Genomic DNA, 21,425 nt, shown 5'->3' on the forward strand with positions numbered 1-21,425 from the left:
GTCTCTGAAGATTTTCAGTCAAGGTTTTAGTGCGATCCATTTCTTCACCCAACATATCATCACTTTTGTCTAGCATGTTTTGAACCTTCTCAAAAGCCTTTAGTTGTTTCGCAGCAATCTTAGCAAGTTTAGAGTAGCTGGGCTTGAGATTTTCATCAGATTCATCCTCACTGGAATCAGAGGAGGCGTATTTAGTTACCTTGGCACCTTTTGCCATGAAGCAATAGGTGGGAGCATAGTCTTCATTGCCTTCATCAGCCTTGTTGATGATGTCATTTTCTTTAGATTTGAAGATGGACTTGCTGACGAACGCAGTGGCGAGAGCTAGGCTCGCCACACCAGACTCGGACTCCTCAGATGCCTCCTCGTCCTCATGTTCCTCAAATGAAGCCTTAGAGTCCATTTCCTTGCCAATGAATGCCCGAGCCTTCTTGGAGCTACTCTTCTTGTGAGATGAAGACTTCGAGGATTTTGATGATGAAGACTTTGAAGATTTCTTCTTCTTTTTTGCGTCATTAGAACTGCATTCCTTGTATTTCTTCTTCTTTGATTCCTTATCCCACTGAGGACAATCTTGAATGTAGTGACTAGGTTTCTTGCATTTGTGGCATAGCCTCTTCTTGTAGTCACTGGTTGGAGCGGCTAGGTATTTAAACCTAAGGACACACAGTCATCACCGTATTCTGCTTGAGCTAAGGTCACACAGACCTCGCCCAATCACTCGTGGTAAGTCTTCAGGTGACTTCCGAACCTTCACAAACTCGGTCACTCGGCGATCCACAATTTCCTCTTGGATGCTCTAGACCATGACGCCTAACCGTCTGGAAGAAGCACAGTCTTCAAAGGTAACAAGCGTCGAATCCACGCAGGATCAATCTCTTCAGTGATGCTCAATCACTTTGGGTTTGTAGGTGTTTGGGATTGGGTTTTGGTTTTCCTCACTTGATGATTTTCTCTCAAAGTCCTCGGAGGATGGGATGCACTCAAATGACAAGTGTCAGTTTCTCTCGGAGCAGCCAACCAGCTAGTGGTTGTAGGGGGCGGCTATTTATAGCCTAGGGAGCAGCCCGACATGATAAGACATAAATGCCCTTCAATAATGTGACCATTAGGTGGGTAGATATTTTGGGACAGCTGGCATGTAGCACAGCAACGGTCGGAATTTTGAGTGTCTAATTCCTTAGGGCTATCATGTTCCTCACTGTGTAGGCAATCCGCACTGGCGAATTCCTAACTCCATAGTCAGAACAAATTCCTCAGAGACCAGAAGAACTTTGTCTCTGTCACGGAAGAAATTGACTCAGCTGTATGAGATTTCCAATGGCTTCACTCGAAGGGATTGGTAGGTGTAGGATTTTGAGTTGAGCATCACATGGAAATTTTTCCTTAGTATTTCCTCGACCCCCTTTAACAGTACAGTGTTTCCTATGACTCAAGAAAGAGAAAATGAAGCTACGAAAACAGAAGTCTTCACGCTTCATGTTCCTCGAATGATTGTCAAGTCTTCAAGGTCACACCAATTTCTTCACTTTCAAAGTCTTCAGAAAGTCTTCAGAAATCCAAAGACTTCAGTCGAAGAACTTCATTTTTAGGGGACGACTTTCTCTGTAAATATCAAACTCCTCATAGACTTATAGACCTGTGTACACTCACAACGCATCAGTCCTTTAACCTATAAGTCTTCAATACACCAAAGTCACTAAGGGGCACTAGATGCACTTACAATGATATGTTGGGTGAAGAAATGGATCGCACTAAAACCTTGACTAAAAATCTTTAGAGACTTCAGTCTAAATTTGACAACCTTCAAGGTCATCACAACACTCTCTTATCTGATCATGAGAAGCTTTCCTATAAATTTCTTCAAAGGAAGCAAGATCTTGAAAAGCTAAAAGTGAGTTATGAAGATCTTCAGAAGGAGCGTGATTCATTACTTGCTCAACAAATCAGCGCTACTCAGGAAGAATTTGTTCCTCCATGTTTGAAGTGCATTGAACGTGAATCTGCTAATTCTTCACCTGAAAGTTCAAATGCTTCTAATATTACAAATTCTTTAACTGTCTCTGCTATCACTAATTCCTCATCTGAGGACATTGCTAGTATCACTGACGATGCAGGGCTGAAGGAATTGTACATGACAGGCATGTACAAAAGCCTCAAAGGGCATCAGACTCTTTGTGATGTACTGAAAAAGCAGATCCTCAACAGGAACCCTAGGAAAGAGGGTATTGCCTTTGAGAGAAAACTCAATGCTGATGGTACATATTGGAAGCCTGAGCAGTACCCCAAAACCTCATGGGTTGCTGCAAAGGGACCTCCAGTTGATCCATCCAATCTATCTAGCTTTACATGTGAATCTCCTCATTCTTTTGATGAGTCATTGGACTCCAACTATAAACTGTTCAAAAATCAGAATGGTGAAGTATTTGCTAGATATGTTGGCACTAACTGCAGGAACGGTTCCCCTATGAAGAAAATTTGGGTTCCCAAAAGGTGCCTTGAAAGTCTTCAGGTGAATGTCCTCATGACACCACCAACGAAGAATAGGAACCCCAGATCAAATTCTTCATATGGATCCAAGTCCTCATACGGACCAAATTCCTCACATGGATCAAATTCCACAAAAGGATCAAAATCCTCATATGATTATCATCGTGCTAACCCCTCTGTCTCACAGGGAAGGGCTAAGGGCTATGAATATGAGCATTATTCTTCTAATCATTATGTTCATAAGTCCTCGGAGAATTTCTCTGCTTATTCTTATGCTTATCCTAACACCACTTATGTGAAACGAAGTGGACTGGCTTCTATGCCACCTATCTCATATGGTGCTTGCAGAGTGATGAGTTCTTTGCCACCCCTTCAGATGTGGGTGGTGAAGAAAAAGAACTAACCTCTTATGCAGGGTTAGGTCTCCAGACGTGCTTAAAATCGTCTGAAGAATTTGCTGGAGACCTGAAAATGCCTGAAAGGACGCAGGCTAATCATGATGAAATGAACTTTCATTTCACACGTCCTCATATTGCTTTAACTGTTCTATTGCTTGATGAAATCGATCTGATGAAATTGATGTCATATTCTTCACTGATGAAGTATATGAGATTGTAAGCTGCACTAATTCATCTGCAGGATGATCAACCCAAAGTAAATGAGTGGGTCCTCGATAGTGGATGTACAAATCACATGACTGGTGACAAGAATCTATTGATGGATGCTCCTTTAGCTCCATCACATCTGAAGCATATCATCTTCGCTGACAAAGGCAAAAGTCAGGTATTGGGTCTAGGTAAGGTTGCTATCTCAAAGGATCGGCACATGGACAAAGTCATGCTTGTCGAGTCCTTAGGATACAACCTCATGTCTGTCTCCATGCTTTGTGATCTTGATATGGTTGTTGTCTTTGGCAAATATCGTTGTGTTGTGGTCTTGGAAGCTGACAAATCCAAAGTCTTTGAAGGCTTTAGGAGAGGAGACTTGTATATTGTTGATTTTTCTACAGGACCACAACCAGCCGTATGCTTACTTGCAAAAGCTTCAGAAGGCTGGCTATGGCATCAACGACTTGGTCATGCTCGCATGAGGAATTTGCACACGCTTGCGAAGAAGAAGCATGTCATTGGCATTGAGAATGTCAAATTCCTCAAGGATCACTTGTGCGGAGCCTGTGAAGCTGGAAAGATGACCAAGGCCAAGCATCCGGCGAAGACTATCATGACTACCACTCGACCATTTGAATTGCCTCACATGGATCTCTTTGGTCCTAATCACTATTCTGCATTTGCAAATGAAGCATCTCTATATGGCTTTGTTATTGTTGATGATTACTCTCGTTACACATGGGTGCATATTGTCACTTACAAACATGAAGTGAAGGAAGTCTTCAAACGATTTTCCTCGAGGGCTTCAACCAACTTTGGTGTGAAGATCAAGCACATCAGAAGTGACAATGGAACTGAGTTCAAGAATTCTGGTCTTGATTACTATCTTGATGAACTTGGTATTACTCATGAGTTATCCGCTCCTTATACTCCTCAGCAGAATGGCGTCGTGGAGCGCAAGAACAGGACTCTTGTTGAGATGGCTTGCACCATGCTTGATGAGTACAAGACACCTCATCATTTCTGGATTGAGGCAATTGATACTGCTTGCCACATCATCAAAAGAGTATATCTTCACAAATTCTTCAAGAAGACTGCTTATGAACTCCTCACTGACAAGAAACCCAATGTGAGGTACTTCAAAGTCTTCGGTGCTAAATGTTGGATTAGAGATCCTTATCACAATTCTAAATTTGCACCGTAAGCACATGAGGGTTTTATGCTTGGTTACGGAAAGGACTCACACACCTACAAAGTCTTCAACAACGTTCTCCACAAGGTTGTTGAAACTGTAGATGTGCGGTTCGATGAAACTAATGGCTCGCAAAGAGAGCACCTACCTTCTGTGTTAGATGAACCAACACCTGAGGCATCTATCAAGTTCAAGGCTACTGAGGATGTCATTCCTACCGAAGAATCTGCTGGAGAATTCATTCCAGATCGTGAAGATCGTCGAGCTGGCGCACCTGAAGAAAATGGTGCCGAGGAAAATGCTCCTGAAGAAAATGAGGATCAAATTCCTCAAAGACAACCCGCTCATCCTCGCATTGCTAATGAAGTGCAAGTCGAGAAAATCATCGATGACATTGAAGCACCAGGTCCTCTCACACGCTCAAAAGCTTCACATTTTTCTAACTTTTGTGGGCACTTTGCTTTTGTCTCTATCACAGAGCCAACTAAGGTAGATGAAGCATTTCTGGAGCCTGAGTGGATTCAAGCTATGCAAGAAGAATTACATCAGTTCGACCTCAACAACGTCTGGGGACTTGTCAAACGTCCAGATCCTCGCAAGCACAACATCATTGGCACAGAATGGATCTACCGCAACAAGCAAGATGAAAATGGCCATGTGGTGAGGAATAAGGCACGGCTTGTAGCTCAAGGCTACACACAGGTTGAAGGAATAGATTTCGATGAAACTTTTGCACCTGTTGCTAGACTTGAGGCTATTCGCATATTACTTGCTTATGCTAACCATCATGATATTATCTTACAACAAATGGATGTGAAAACTGCATTCCTCAATGGTAAGCTTGAGGAAGAAGTATATGTTGCCCAACCCCCAGGTTTTGAAGATCCAAAGCATCCTGACAAAGTCTTCAGACTCAACAAGGCCCTGTATGGCCTCAAGCAGGCCCCTCGGGCGTGGTATGATTCTTTGAAGGAATTCCTCATGAAGAAAGGCTTCAAACCCGGTTCACTCGACCCAACTCTTTTCACTAAATCTTATGATGGTGAATTGTTTGTGTGCCAAATTTATGTTGATGATATCATTTTTGGCTATATTGACCAACGTTATAGTGATGAATTTGCCTATATGATGAGTGAAGAATATCAAATGTCTATGATGGGAGAATTGAATTTTTTTTTAGGTCTTCAAATTCGTCAATAGCGCAATGGCATATTCATATCTCAGGAGAAATACCTCAAGGATGTATTGAGGAAATTCGGCATGCAAGATTGCAAAGGGGTCAAAATTCCAATGCCCACAAATGGCCATCTGTGCACTGATGAAAATGGTATAGACTTCGATCAAAAGGTATACCGCTCCATGATTGGCTCGTTATTGTATCTATGTGCATCTAAGCCAGATATTATGCTTAGTGTTTGCATGTGTGCCCGATTTCAAGCTACACCGAAGGAATCACACCATAAGGCTATGAAACATATTCTTTGATATCTAGCTCACACACCAACACTTGGATTATGGTATCCCAAGGGCTCGGCTTTTGATCTCATTGGATATTCAGACTCTGACTATGCTGGTGATCGTGTGGACCGCAAGTCAACATCTGGCACATGCCATTTCCTCGGACGATCTTTGGTCTATTGGTCCTCGAAGAAACAGAACTGTGTATCACTCTCCACTGCAGAAGCTGAGTACATTGCTGCTGGATCGTGTTGTGCTCAATTACTACGGATGAAGCAAACACTCAAGGACTATGGCATCAACGTGAAGAATGTGCCTCTCTACTGCGACAATGAGAGCGCCATCAAGATTGCTCATAACCCAGTTCAGCACTCGAAGACCAAGCACATTCAGATTCATCATCATTTTCTTCGTGATCATGTGTTGAAGGGCGACATTTCTATTGAGCATGTGAAGACTGAAGAACAGCTAGCCGATATCTTCACTAAGCCCTTGGATGAGAAGAGATTTAGCAAAAGTTGCGGTGTGAGCTAAGTATCCTAGAATCTTTGAATGTTCTTTGAAAAGGACACTCATCCTAACACTTATGCAAAATTGATGACTTAGATATGCAACACACGAAGAAACGTTTTTCTTCAATCAATGAAGACTAACACTCTAAATGTGAAGAAATTAACGAAGAATTTGATTCTCAGAACCCTACGATAATTGTACCCGGGTTCTGAAATCATCATTCTTATACGGTGGGTCACGCCACCGCCAAAAGTTCAAAACCTTCAATTTGAGTTTTTTTTGAAATTCCTCAGTTGTTCAAATTCTTCAACTTTTCACTGTCTTCACTATTTCCGTCGTTTTTCTTCATTGGCTATATATATATAGAGAGAGTTTATGTCCTCTACAGCATTCACTTATTGCTAATTCTTCAAGTTGCTTTTTCTGCTAAGTGAATGTGATCGGACCCTTCCCCCTCTATGCTATACTCAACCCAATCTATTCACAAATTCTTCATGTGCGTTCTATTTGAAACTCGTTCAAAATCTTCATTGTGTCCTTGTCAGCTGAAGAAATTGCGAACGGAACTTTTAACTTATCTTATCTAAATTTTCGGCTTTGCCGCTCAAACCGTTCTGCATCCCACGATAACACTTATCTATTCACCCACGATCTCACACGATCGCCACCTCTCAGTACGTGGGTGACACATGTCAAGCTAATGAGAAGGGTCAGGGGCACGTTCGTCCAAATTCTTCGGGCGAACAGTTTTTCACCATGGCTATATATACCCCTCCCCTTCCTCACTTCACTTTTACTACGCTCGATCTCTCTCCCGCTCGAGCTTCTCAAACCCTAGCGCCGCCGCTACTTCATCATCGTCGGTGAGGAAGAGCTTCACTGCCTCGACCTCGTCGCCGTCGTACTCGCGCCGGCTGCGGATTTCTTCACTCCGCCGCCGCCGTAGCTGTCTTCCTCTGCCGAGTTAGGGCGTGGAAGATCTGAGCTGACGAACTTCACATCTACACTTCTCAGTTCGTCGCGTTCTTCATCTAGGATAATTAAAAGTTACTTTTACTACCCTCTTTGATTCGAATGTTTTCTTGAAAATCTTCAAAGGTGTTTATTCTTCAAATCTTCACACACTGAACACCTTACATGTCATCGGCTCTTGATTCGTTTCTCTAAGCAATGATTTTCTTCAAGATTCCTCAATTGTGTGGATCTTTGATCTATACAACTCTGGAACCTAAGACAAAGCATGCTTAGCGAAATTCCTCAAGACTCATCTGGTCAAATTCCTCAAACTTATATTTTTTTGAAAAACCTTCTGAGAACGCATATGACCTCTCCAAATTCCTCGCAACTATACTCTGTTCACAGGTACACATGTCCGCTGCTGAATCACTAGGTTCTCATCAACTTAACTCATTTGCAGCGTTCCTCGAAGAAAAGTTGCACACGTCTTCAGAAACTTCAGTTGTTCATATTCCTCAGCTGAAGAAAATGGCTGACGGTAAGAAGCCACAGAAGGGTGGAAAGAGGCCTGAGGTCAACACAGCATTTGAGATCCCTGATGATATTCATGTTGGATACTGCACATCCCCTGAGGAAGATAAAAATCAGCGCAAAGTGCGCATTCAAAAGATTGAGAGGAGATGGGCAAGAGAGTGGAGGGAGTATAGATATGTTACTCCCAAGTATATGAAGAAATTCGCTCTTAATCCTCCCTGCCCAAGACCTCCATTGGCACCTGGCCAACTAGCAGATCCCACCAACCTCAAGCGCGGTGAGGATTATCCTGATGAATGGGCAAAGCGCCGGGCCAAACTGGCCAAACAAGCAAAGGAAGCAGTGAGGAAATTTAATGAAGACTCTGCTGCTGCTGCTACCGCTGTTGAGGCCTCTGCTAGCAAGCCGAAGAAGGCCATGGCTAAGAAGCCTGCTCACAAGCCAATTGCTTCTCCCTCAATGCCCTCAGGGCCAAGTTCCTCAGCAATGCCCTCACGGCCAGATTCTTCAAAGCCCTCATGCCAATTCCTCAATCTGCTCCTCCTTCAACGTCTTCAGCTCCTCCGACAAAGTCTTCAGCTCCTCTGACTAATTCCTCTGCACATGTGCATCTCGCCTCGTGTCAAAGGACTACAGGCATCTCAATTGTCTCAGGAGCTTCTGCGAGTTCCTCAGCTGCACCAAATTCCTCAACTGGCCCCTCTCTGCTGAAGAAAAAGGCCACTGCTGGACGAAGCCTTCGACCAAGTCCTCACAAGAAGCAGGTCGCCTTTCAAGTGCCCTCTGATGATGATGAGGCTGATGATGAAGAACTTGCCAAAATCATCAGAGACAGGTAGGTCAGGGCCGCTAGAGCCAAAGGCAGCAATGTGCCAATGCTACTGGATCCGAAGTTGATCCTAGATTTCATCAATTTATGGCACAAGGACCCAAACACGCCTTTGCCGGAGATGAACCTCACTCCTGGTCAAAGTCATGTTTTGACTGCCTTCATTGAAGAAGAAAAGTGGAAATTTGAAGAAGGAAGAAGACTGAAGAAAGCGCAGTACAAGAAGCAGTGCTACCTAAAGGACAATGTCCTCACTCTTACCCCTGATCAACTCGTTGCTTTGCAAGCTGAGATCAAGCAACTAAGTGATGAATTCAATCGCTACTATGCTGACTGGAAGGGCGAGAAGGTCCGGTTCGTCAACCTGACGAAGACATTCACTTCAAGTGTTGCTGCTCCTGTGCACATTGAAGTCACTCCGGCTGAAGCATCTGCTCAGCCCTCTGAAGAACATGCCAGCACCGCTGATGACAATCAGGCTGCTGAAGAAACTGAAAGTACTAGGGCTGACGACTTCATTCCAGCCGCTGAAGAAGCTGCCAGGGCATCCACTAGTGGTGCGCATGAAGAAAATGAAGAAGTCAGGGCAACTGCATCAGTTGTGCCTGAAGAAATTCAACCAAATTCCTCCGCTCCTCCTGCGCCTACACCAACTCCGATCCTTCCATCTGCATCAAATGTGCAGAGCGTGCAGCTGTGAAGAAAAGGAAGGCATCAACTTCATCTGATTCTTCAGCTCCGAAGAAGATGAAGCCTTTAACCAGCTCGTTTGCAAATCCCATTGATGTTGTTCCGATCTCAACCATGCCATCAAAGGACCTTGTTTCTTATGATAAAGATTATGTGATCCCAAGTGGATCTGATGATGACATTCCCTTAGCTGCTTCGTCAGAGCAGATGGATGAAGAAATTAAAGTGGATGCTATCCCTTCAACACCAGTTGTTTCCTCGCCTATGCCTCAGTTCACTACTGAAGAGGCCGGCGTTGAAGAAATGGAAGATGAGGATGTGGACATTGGCTGTACCACACCTGTGCTGAATGATGACTTTTGGGAAAGTCAGGACCCCAACTCTCCGGTGTTCACTCCACTTCAAGCAATTCCTCAGTCCCCTGCTGCTACAGAAGTACAAATGGGATCTGAAGAACCTCATGCAACCCCATCTGTCCATGAAGAAATTCCAGCCACTAGTGCTGATGACAATGTAAATAAAGAATTGAAGACCCAGGCTGCCACTGAAGAAGAAGCTGAAATTCCTCAGCCTGTGGAACCTGAGATTGCGATTCCTGAGGTGATAATGCAATTGATTGATACTCCTCAGCCCAAGCCAAAGGATCCCTTCTCGAAGAAGCAGAAATTCAGGGCTGAAGATTTCTTCGGCGAGCACGTATTCTTCACTCACTATAGACCCTATGATTCTGCTCGTCTTAGAAGGAAGCGCTTCTGGACTGCCAGCCAGGCCAATTTCTATTCTTCACTGCTCTTCAATAAGGACAAAGTCTTCGACCACGAGCATATTCCTCATGTGGACATGGAATCACTGCCATGCTTCTCACCTGTCCTAAATGTGCTTCATGACACAGGCCTCCTCAACTTTTGCACAGACATAGTTGATTGGAACGAAGAGCTCATTCTTCAGTTTTACGCAACCCTGCACATCACAGGTGATGCTGATGATATCAACTCTTGGGTGTTGGACTGGATGACCGAAAACACTCACTATAAGGCACCGGCCTCTGAATTGCTTCACGCCCTGCCAATCAGTCCACCACCTGAAGGAGCTCGTTGCCTGTACCAAGAGCCTGAGTTGACTGCTCATTTTATGCAAGTACTCATGAAGCCTTTGAAGCCCGGTCAAGCCCCAAGGACCAAATTCCTCGTGAGGGAATTGCTCTATGTGCCAAGAACAGTCTATCGCATTCTGACGAAGACTATGAGTCCAATCAAAGGCCATGACTCAAATGATGAAGAAGTCGTTGGCATCATGAAGAATCTGCTGTTCAACATCATCCATGGCATTCCTGTCAATTATCACGATTTCTTCATGCGGACTCTAGCAAATGTTGCACTTTCTCTGTTTGAGCTGAAGCCTTATGCTCCTTGGACTATGAGATTCCTCAGGACAAGGTCTTCACTCAACTACAAAGCTGATTTTCAGAATCACCTCAGCTACTTGCCCCCGATTGAAGTCCTCAAGCAGACATATTCCTCAGCTGATGAGAAGGGCAAGGCACCAGCTGTTATCGATGAAGGTATTCGTCCATTGGATGGTCATTTCCGCAAAGCTGCATCTTATTCCACCAATGATGACTCTGCCACTCATGATTCTGCTGCCAATGCATCCAAGCCAAATCCTCAAGCCACTGCTCCTCGTGTGATGACTGACCGTGAGCTGCTTCTTAGTCTTCACCAGAAGGTGGATCGAAACCACAAATGGGTTAAGCATCATTTTGACTCTATTCTTCACAACATGACTTCTAGACATAATGCAGTGAAGAAAAACCATTACTACCTCCATGAAGTCTTCGATCGCACCTGGGCTATTCTGTCACATCTCTATGGTGAAGAAGATCTGAAGCAAATGGGTGTCAAAGAAGACTTTGACTGGTCTGCTCCTCCATCGAAGAAATACAAGAAGGTCAAGGTTCCTCCCTTGGTCGCCAGTTCATATTCTTCATCACGCGACACGGACGAGCATGAAGACTTGGACGACATTGCGGCCGGCCCTACATCGACAAACGACCCCACCAACATTGGCGCTCCTCCATCAACATGATATTCTTCAGGGGCGTTAGTCCTCATTTTCAACCCTTTTGGTCATTCGATGACAAAGGGGGAGAAACTTGAGTTAGTCTTCAAGCGGGTCTATCTTATATGGGTGTTTTTTAAGTTACAACTATCATTCTTTTGATGACTTTGCTGGATCGAGTTATAATCTTAAACTCTATGGTGACCTGATACTTTTGTTGAGTTCTTCTGCATGCTTATTCCTCATTAATGTCAATGCACGCATGCTGAATTACATCAGTCACCATATTTCATCATGCATTTCAAATTCTTCATATTATATGTCAAAAGCGTGTATGAATTACAAGATATAGGGGGAGATCTCCATGATTATACTCTTCAAATGTGCATTGCTTCAAAACCAAATTCCTCACTGTGCACATCTTCAGGGGGAGTTCTTCTATATCTTGCAATTCAAATTCCTCAATATCAGTATTTACACTTCATATGCTTATCCCCGTTGAAAACTTAACCTATATTGTCATCAATCACCAAAAAGGGGGAGATTGTAAGTGCATCTAGTGCTCCTTAGTGATTTTGGTGTATTGAAGACTTATAGTTTAAGGGACTGATGCGTTTGTGAGTGTACACAGGTCTATAAGTCTATGAGGAGTTGATAAGTCGACCCCTAAAAATGAAGTTCTTCAACTGAAGACTTCGGATTTCTGAAGACTTTGAAAGTGGAGAAATTGGTGTGACCTTGAAGACTTGGCAATCATTCGAGGAACATGAAGCGAGAAGACTTTTGTTTTCATAGTTTCATTTTCTCTTTCTTAAGTCATAGGAATACCGTACTGTTAAAGGGGGTCGAGGAAATATTAAGGAAAATTTTCCATGTGATGCTCAACTCAAAATCCTACACCTACCAATCCCTTCGAGTGAAGCCATTGGAAATCTCATACATTTCAGTCATATTCTTCAGTGACAGAGACGAAGTTCTTCTGGTCTCTGAGGAATTTGTTCTGACTGAGGAGTTAGGAATTCGCCTGTGCGGATTGCCTACACAGTGAGGAACATGATAGCCCTGAGGAATTAGACACTCAAAATTCCGACCGTTGCTGTGCTACGCGTCAGCTGTCCCAAAAATATCTACCCACCTAACGGTCATATCATTGAAGGGCATTTATGTCTTATCACGTCGGGCTGCTCCCTAGGCTATAAATAGCCGCCCCCTACAACCACTAGCTGGTTGGCTACTCCGAGAGAAACTGACACTTGTCATTTGAGAGCATCCCATCCTCCGAGGACTTTGAGCAAAAATCATCAAGTGAGGAAAAACCCAAACCCCAAACACCTACAAACCCAAAGTGATTGAGCATCACTGAAGAGATTGATCCTGCGTGGATCCGACGCTTGTTACCTTTGAAGACTGTGCATCTTCCACACGGTTAGGCGTCATGGTCTAGAGCATCCAAAAGGAAATTGTGGATCGCCGAGTGACCGAGTTTGTGAAGGTTTGGAAGTCACCTGAAGACTTACCACGAGTGATTGGGCGAGGTCTGTGTGACCTTAGCTCAAGGAGAATACGGTGAGGACTATGTGTCCGGGACTGGGTGTCCTTAGGTTTAAATACCTAGCCGCTCCAACCAGACGTACAACTGTCACAGCAGTTGGAACTGGTCTACCAAATCATTGTCTTCACCAAGCTTACTGGTTCTATTTCCTCAACTCTTTCATTTCCTCATTTCTATTGTTGTGTGCTTGTTCATATCTGTTTTGAAGACCTTGACTGAAGACTTTCCCTATTTCCTCAGTTCAATTTCTTCAGTCTGTTTGTCTTCATTCTGCTTTATCCTGTGTTTACGCTTTCTGTATTCTTTGCTTGTCTTCGTTTCAACATGATGACCATGCATGTACTCTGTTATGTTTACTTTTGAGTACTTATTCCGCTGCAAGTAGTTCTTCGCTTAGGAATTTCCTCACCCTGAAATTCCTCAGTGAAGAATTCATAAAAATCGCCTATTCACCCCCCTCTAGTCGATATAACGCACTTTTAGTGGCACTCGTTGCAAGCGGATGGCAGGCAAAGGTCAAGAAAGATATGGAATGGAGGGGGGTTGGAAAAGAACAGTGTTGTCGCAAAGAGCGTGGTTTTTGTGACAAGCGTGGAAGTCGCGATGACAAAGGGTGGGGATACCATGAATCCGAACCGCTTGGTGGATGAGAAGCTGCCTGATTTTGAGAATTTCAAACTGAAAGGCTGCCATGCGTATATGAAGGTGAGGGTTGTGAGTTGTGACAATGGTGAAGCCGAAGGGGAATCTGCACACAATCTGGGCGCGGGTAGATAGAGTCCCAAAAGAGATGAGACACTACAAGAGGATACATGAGATTGGATCTTTCCTTGGGGTAGTTTACACAGTGAATAACCATTGTTGGAGAACCTCAATTTTGTCAGGTTCAAAGTGAATGCTAAAAATGTCAACAAAATTCCACCTATGCTGGAGTCGGGAGTGAAACCTTAAATATATGGCATCCGTTTTTCAATGGAGTCAATTGTTGAGCATGGTACTCTAAATCAGAATATATGTGGGTCACTGATAATCCTAAGCACTAAACAGAGAGTACAAAAAGTGCACAAGGCAGAGAGAAGCAATGAGCGTGTAAGGGAAAGATTCTATCACTGATGATTTCCTATCATTTATTTTAAACGAGATGGAAACTATGGTTATGCCTAAGCTGGAGAGTGTTGCTCTGAAAATTGCTATTTTTTCAACACTCTCAGGCTGAGAAAGATCAAAGTCATGGGGCATAAGATCCAGGAAGCAGAGAACTTGACAGTGTTGGATAGGCTTGCTGACGAGGAAAAGGATATGGAAGAAGAAACTGATGGAGATAAAGGAGGCATGACGAGACGATGATGAACAATGAACAATTTTTGAAGGGAGTCAAGAAGTAGGGCGAAAGTCTGTTTCGAGAGAAGGGAGTACATTTTTCACAAGAAGAGGAATTGGTAGAACCCTACTGAACTGATGCGCTAGCCAAGTTTCTCAAAAGTCCGAATTGATGGAGGGAGGCGGGCAATATATTTCAATACTCCCAATCAACTCAAACGTCTAATATTGAATTCAAGCTCCAACCAACTCATCCAAAAGTCAGAAACTGATGAAAGGACTAGGCAACGTATTTTAACACTCCCCCTCACGTCTAGGCCGTGGAAGCACAGGAAGACCTTAGACGTATGATTGAGATTAGATCGCATTTATTTTTATATTAGATAATGCGTTTGCCAGGATATGATCCCGAGACCTTGTGGCTCCGATACCATATTGAACTGATGAGCTAGACAAGTTGCTCCAAAAGTCCGAATTGATGAAGGAAGACAACGTATTTTAACATCCCCCCTTCATGTCTAGGTTGTGCCCGTACAAGAAGACCTTAGAAGTGGGATAGAATTAGATCAGGTTTCTCAAAAGTCTGAACTGATGGAGGGAGACGGACAATACTCAAGACCTTTTAGCTCGGATACCATATTGAACTGATGGAAAGGACTAGGCAATGTGTTTTAACAATATCTTTGAAAAATCTGCTGTGAGGGTTATTGGGAATGGATGGACCTAAGACCTTACAATAACCCAAGCATCAAGTCGCTACATAAGATGGGTGAATGGATCACCTTTGGCCACTCAGTTACCTAGACTGTATAATGCTACCTTTTCCAAGTTGGTGACTGTAAAGAGTGTAAAAGAGGATGGCTGGGGTTACATCGGGTTTAAGAGAATTTCATGGGGTGAAAGTGAAACTGTTCTACAATGCACAGACTTGAAGTGGTTGATAGGTGAGATTGAGTTGACTAAAGAAACAGATATAGGTAAATGGAGGATTGGCAATCAAAACAAGTTCACAGTTAGGGATTTGTACATGCAGCTTAGATCAGTGGAGATTTTGAGTTATAGATTCATTTGGAAATTGAAAATTTCTCTTAATATCAAGATCTCTTATGGTTGATGCTAAAAATAGTATTCTAACCAAGGATAAACTACTTATGGGAGGATGGAGAGGAAATGATCAATGGTGTTTCTGTTGATACAAAAACTGTTAATCACCTGATGTTTTTTTGCTGTTTAGATAAGTTGATATAGCAAGTGAACCTTTGTGGCTTTGACCTCGTTAGACCCCCTAAAAATATTGAGGATCTAATTGGTGGGTGGATTGATACATTTCCAGTGTCCCAGCGCAAACTGGTACTTTGTGGGGGAGCAGCAATATGTTGGACAATTTGGAGACTAGAAACACAGCTTTCTTCAAACAGAAATAACCTAGTGATCTAGCTACAGTGATTTTCAGCCTAAGCAACAACCTTGATGCTTGGGCTATTTTGTAAAAATAACAAGATCGAAGAGATCTTGAAGATGGGGTACTGACGGTAAAGCTGGGGGTCGAAGAAGCTTACGCGAGAATACATGGGTAGGCGCTGATGGTTGACGGGTTAACAAACTAATGGAATTGCTTGATTCTGATAATTGGTTTGGGCTGTTGGTTCCTGTGTTCCTGGCTCTGTAACAAGTAGTTGTTTTTTAAGCTGTAAAAAAGAGTTTGTTTTGCGAACTGCTTTATGCTGCTTTGTTTTGTTTTTGCTTTTACAGCTGTAGCTATGTGGTCTGGGCGGTTTCCCTGATGGAAATCGACGAGAGAGGCCGTTGTTTCGGAAAAAAATATCAGTGGGAACACATACTAAGGCCCCGTTCGGTCTACAGGAATTTTCATAGGTCAGGTTTCCTTCAGAAAAATAACCTGTGATGTGTTCGGTTTGAAGGAATGTCCTCACTTGTTCCGCAGGAAACTTTACCTAGCCTGTACTTTTCACGGGAAAGAAAAAAAATCTACTGCGACCCAATGTTCGGGTGGAAGCCCGATGCAAGCTGTCAGTTGGACGTATTAAAAAATACTTGCATGTGAGTGTTAAGAAATTATCTTCATACAATTGAAGACGGGGGCTCGGAAGGCGGCGCAGGCGCGTTTCCTGGTGGTCGAACTCTTCCTGTCCGTATTGCTTGTGAATTCCAGGCAATTGATCGATCATATGAAGAAAGTTTGGAAGATGCGTGGAGAGTTGGGTGACCATGAACTGGTCGCAATGGAAGGGCAAAAATTCGTCCTTGAATTCTCCAAGGATGGTGACTGGCAACACGTCATCAAGGGAGGCCCGTGGCAGTACAGGGAAGCACTACTAGGGAAAACCTTATACACAGAAGTTTATCAGTAGCGCGGTTTAAAAGTAGGCGCTACTGCTAATTAGTAGTAGCGAGGGGTATAAAAACCGCGCTACTACTAAGTTGATAATAGTAGCGAGGGGTATAAACCCGCGCTGCTACTAAGTGGTCTCCAACAATGCCCCGGTGATAGGCCATAGTAGTAGCGAGGGTTATAAACCGGCACTACTACTAAGTAAGTAGTTGTAGGGCAGGTAAGACCCCCCGCTACTACTAAGCGTGTCCACCCCGGCCCGATCCACACTCCCACCTCACCACTCTCTCATCCCTAAAAAAATACTCTCTCACGAACTCACATGTTCCTCGGTCCACCCCACCCCGGCTCTTCTCCCCACGATCTCCTCGCCGCCTCCACCACCCACGCCGGCCGGTTCCGGCGAGCATCGGTCGCGCGCAATACTCCCCGAAGCTCCGCCCCTCCCTCCCCTCCGTCCAGATCCAACATGGCTGCAGTTCCTACACGGCCACCCTCTTCTCCACCGCGCTCTCGCACCACTTCATCCCGCTCCTCCCCCGCCAGGCCCGCCGCCGCCGCCTCCTTTGCATGCGGCCCGCTGCGCGCCGTGTCCGCACTGCTGGCGCCGCGGAGGCGGCTCCTGCTGCCCGTGGCCGTGGGGGACGCCGAGGGGGAGCAGAGCGAGGGCGAGGCCGAGTACTCCGAGCACCTCAAGGTCTTCGTCGGATACTAGTAGTCGTTACGTCCAAGGGATGTGGCTCCGTTCAAGATTCCGGCGTCAGTTGCGTGCTGGTTGGGGGTCCATCGCCAAGGTGAAGGGGAGATTTACTTGCTCATCCGCTCTTTGATTCGTTTCCCGGTCTTCATTTCGTCTCTTCAAAACTGCAGGCTAGGTGTTTGTGGAATTGCCTGCCTCCTTTGCAACTGCAACGGCAGCGCCAGCAAAGTAAGGAACGCTAAGGCTAGGCAGAACAAGGAAAGGGAAGGATGACCATGCTGTGGGGGCTGGCGGCGTACATGGTGGACATGGTGTGGGCGGTGCTCGCCGGGTGGGTGTCGGCATGCCTGCTGGTCGCCAACGAGATCGCCCGCGGCATGCGGGCCGGGGAGATTGGCCCCTTCGTCGTGGGGTGAATCTCAGTTCGGGAATCCTCCCTTCTGACTCCTTCATGCAGGTGCTCTGCTCTGAACCTTCTGCTCTAGTTTCTTTGCTAGTAAATTGATGAACATGGGGATACATTTTTTGCTTACCCTATCTGATCTGTATCCTGAAATACACGTCGGCTATGTGTTAATTGGCTTTGAGATTTGTGTTTGCCAAATATATTTGAGTACCTAACAAGAGGCTAATGAGAGACTTTATACAGAGTAGTTTTATCTACATCAGTTATCGTGTATTAGGGAGAACTGATACATTTTTCCAAGTCATTTCTGTCATGATTAGGATAGAGACTTCAGAGTCGGGACGTTTTGTTTTAGTGTAGTGTCAGGTTGTCCAAGGGATTTGGAATTGTTGCTGTGTAGATTGTGTCCTCCAGGATAGGATAAGGTACTGTAAATTTTTCTCGGCATGAAGTAAGTTGGAGTTTGTTCAGTACTTCAGAGGCCTCGTAAATCACTACAACAAGTGAATGCTCAATTGTACCAGAGCTGCGCATGGACGTGGAGTTGTTATACTGGTATAGGTTATTTTTCTTCTGGATAAGATAAGATGTTGTAAAATAGTCTCGGCTTGAACTAAGTTCAAATTGGTTCAGTAAATCACTACGCAAATGAATGCTCCATTGCAGCAGAGCTGCACATGGACGTGGAGTTGTTATACAATGGATAACCAAGTATTCTGCTAGGGTTAAATTTAATTAAGAATGCTGTTCTGCACTTTTGCTTATTTTACGATCCTCCTTTTGCCCATTTTATTTCCTTAGGCAATGTACTCTGATTCAGCCAGGACATCACACGACCGTGCTCTGTTTCTTCTGAGGTCCAGCCTGATTCGAGCTTCCTGGACAGCCACAAGGCATGCCTTGGCCGCCATTGAGCAGAATGCCGCTGGTGGCCAGCGGCGACAAAGTGCCGTCTCAGCGGACAAGGGAGTATCAAGCGAGACATCATCATCATCAAGCGAGCATGGGAGTTTTTCCTGCAAGCAAGTATCTCATTATCCTTACCTTCATCTGAACCACACTTGCATTTTTAAATCTTTGGAGATGGCGTAGGATAAGGCCCAGATGAACGCTTGTGGAAATATTACAGCCCCACTGTTAGGAGTACAAGTTTAGTCCTGACAGACTGGGCGTAAGTGGATTGGTTTGCCTTTTGATTAGTATAAGTAGATGGTAGCAGACCTGGACAAATAACATTGGATCTTAATATCTCATGACATTGAGTAGAGGACAAGAGATCGGATGAGTCTTGTTGTCACATGTGGTTCGGATGGTCAAAGTAGATGATAGTTGGATCCGAGCACCCAATCAGTGATGCTCTGCCGCCCGATTTAAAATGGTCATATAGAGTCATATTTTGCTCTAAGTATTGTTATAATTCTTGAGTTGTAAATCAATAAAAGTGTGATGATCTTCATTATTAGAGCATTGTCCCAAGTAAGGAAAGGATGATGAAGACTATGATTCCCCCACAAGTCGGGATGAGACTTCGGACTTTACAAAAATAAAAAAGGCCAAAGAAGCCCACGAAAAAAGGAAAAAAAGAAAGAGAAAAAAAAAGGAAAAAAGAAAAAAAGGGAAAAAAGAAAGAAAGAAAGAAAAATGAGAGAAAAGAGAGAAGGGGCAATGCTACTATCCTTTTTACTACACTTGTGCTTCAAAGCAGCACTATGATCTTCATAATAGAGAGTCTCCTATGTTGTCACTTTCATATACTAGTGAGAATTTTTCATTATAAAACTTGGCTTGTATATTCCAATGATGGGTTCCTCAAAATGCCCTAGGTCTTCGTGAGCAAGCAAGTTGGATGCACACCCACTTAGTTTCTTTTGTTGAGCTTTCATACATTTATAGCTCTAGTGCATCCGTTGCATGGCAATCCCTACTCACTCACATTGATATCTATAAACGGGCATCTCCATAGCTCGTTGATATGCCTAGTTGATGTGAGACTATCTTCTCTCTTTTTGTCTTCTGCACAACCACCATTCTATTCCACATGTAGTGCTATGTTCATGGCTCACGCTCATGTATTGCGTGAAAGTTGAAAAAGGTTTGAGATTACTAAAGTATGAAACAATTGCTTAGCTTGTCATCAGGGTTGTGCATAGTTAAATACTTTGTGTGATCAAGATAGAGCATAGCCAGACTATATGATTTTGTAGGGATAACTTTCTTTAGCCATGTTATTTTGAGAAGACATGATTGCTTTATTAGTATGCTTGAAGTATTATTATTTCTTATGTCAATATGAACTTTTATTTTGAATCATTTGGATCTGAACATTCATGCCACAATAAAGAAACTACATTGAGAATTATGCTAGGTAGCATTCCACATCAAAAATTCTGTTTTTATCATTTACCTACTTGAGGACTAGCAGGAATTAAGCTTGGGGATGCTTGATACGTCTTCAACGTATCTATAATTTTTGATTGTTCCATGCTATTATATTACCCGTTTTGGATGTTTATGGGCTTTACACTTTTATATCATTTTTTGGACTAACCTACTAGCGGAGGCCCAACCCGAATTGCTGTTTTTTTTGCCTATTTCAGTGTTTCAAAGAAAAGGAATATCAAACGAAGTCCAAACGGAATGAAACCTTCGGAAGCGATCTTTTTGGAACGTGATCCAGAGGACTTGGAGTGGAAGTCAAGAAACAAACGAGGCGGCCACGAGGGTGGAGGGCGCGCCCCCCTGTCTCGTGGGCCCCTCGAGCGTCCACCGACCTACTTCTTCCTCCTATATATACCCATGTACCCCGAAAACATCAGACGCGACCACGAAAAACTATTTCCACCGCCGTAACCTTTTGTATCCGCGAGATCCCATCTTGGAGCCTTCGCCGGCGCTCCGCCGGAGGGGGAATCGATCATGGAGGGCTTCTACATCAACACCATAGAGTAGTTTACCGATGAGTTGTGAGTAGTTTACCACAGACCTTCGAGTCCATAGTTATTAGCTAGATGGCTTCTTCTCTCTCTTTGAATCTCAATACAAAGTTCTCCTCGATCTTCTTGGAGATCTATTTGATGTAACTCTTTTTGCGGTGTGTTTGTTGAGATCCGATAAATTGTGGGTTTATGATCAAGTTTATCTATGAGAAATATTTGAATCTCCTCTGAATTCTTTTATGTGTGATCAAGTTATCTTTGCAAGTCTCTTCGAATTATCAATTTGGTTTGGCCTACTAGATTGATCTTTCTTGCAATGGGAGAACTGCTTAGCTTTGGGTTCAATCTTGCGGTGTCCTTTCCTAGTGACAGCAGGGGCAGCAAGGCACGTATTGTATTGTTGCCATCGAGGATAAAAAGATGGGGTTTATATCATATTGCATGAGTTTATCCCTCTACATCATGTCATCTTTCTTAATGCGTTACTCTGTTCTTTATGAACTTAATACTCTAGATGCATGCTGGATAGCAGTCGATGTGTGGAGTAATAGTAGTAGATGCAGAATCGTTTCGATCTACTTGTCACGGACATGATGCCTATATACATGATCATGCCTAGATAATCTCATAATTATTCGCTTTTCTATCAATTGCTCGACAGTAATTTGTTGACCCACCGTAATACTTATGCTATCTTGAGAGAAGCCACTAGTGAAACCTATGGCCCCCGGGTCTATCTTTTATCATATAAGTTTTCAATCTACTTTTATTTGCATCTTTTACTTTTTCAATCTATATCATAAAAATACCAAAAATATTATCTTATCAT

General features: G+C 43.7%; 1 long non-coding RNA gene across 1 annotated transcript; it reads left to right on the top strand.

Annotated features, from left to right (window-relative positions):
• Positions 1-16,806: 16,806 nt before the first annotated feature.
• LOC109764965 (uncharacterized) lies at positions 16,807-20,828 on the top strand. The gene is made up of 3 exons (XR_002233287.4): positions 16,807-17,348; positions 17,425-17,711; positions 18,462-20,828. It is a non-coding gene; the product is annotated as an uncharacterized lncRNA (long non-coding RNA).
• Positions 20,829-21,425: the final 597 nt, after the last annotated feature.

Source organism: Aegilops tauschii, chromosome 2, assembly GCF_002575655.3.
Source record: "Aegilops tauschii subsp. strangulata cultivar AL8/78 chromosome 2, Aet v6.0, whole genome shotgun sequence".
NCBI lineage: Eukaryota > Viridiplantae > Streptophyta > Magnoliopsida > Poales > Poaceae > Aegilops > Aegilops tauschii.